Genomic DNA, 603 nt, shown 5'->3' with positions numbered 1-603 from the left:
AAGAGGAACAAAATGCCATTGTCTCTGGATGGATTGGATGGATCCACTCCCCCGAAAAGGCAGAAAGACACAGCGGAGGATAAAGAGGGAGACAGGGCGCGATGGGAGGGTCCCGCTGTCACATTTCACCTTCAATGTCTCACTCCTCCGCCCGAGGAAATCCTGCGCTTATCAAAACGGTTATTAATAAGGCCGCGTGTTGCAGGGGAGGGGCTCGAGAGCACATACAAAATCATTTTGGGCATGCTCTCGTGGCAATTTAGTCTGATGTCTCAATTTGACGGGATGAATGAAGCTGGCGTCGCTGTCACCTGCGAAAACTGTGAAAACTGCGGTGATTTACGCTCCAGCTCCACAGTAACGATCCAAAAATTACAATTTGTAATAAATTATAAGAAGTGTTTATATTTTGTTGTTCAAGATCTGAAATTACACAGAGAAAACATTTCAACGAGGAGGGAAAGAAGCAGATATCTGAGTTAAAAGTGTTCCAGGCCGCTGCGTAAAAAGCGCATCGCGTTTCCAAGCGCACAGATGGAAAGTGACATCTGGAGAAGAGGCTAAATTAAATTAGAAGCTGGTGTCTTCTCTCGATGTCTGCGG

The sequence above is a fragment of the Acanthopagrus latus genome, chromosome 18, assembly GCF_904848185.1.
Source record: "Acanthopagrus latus isolate v.2019 chromosome 18, fAcaLat1.1, whole genome shotgun sequence".
Taxonomy (NCBI): Eukaryota; Metazoa; Chordata; class Actinopteri; order Spariformes; family Sparidae; genus Acanthopagrus; species Acanthopagrus latus.
Note: the sequence above shows the minus strand (reverse complement) of the source record.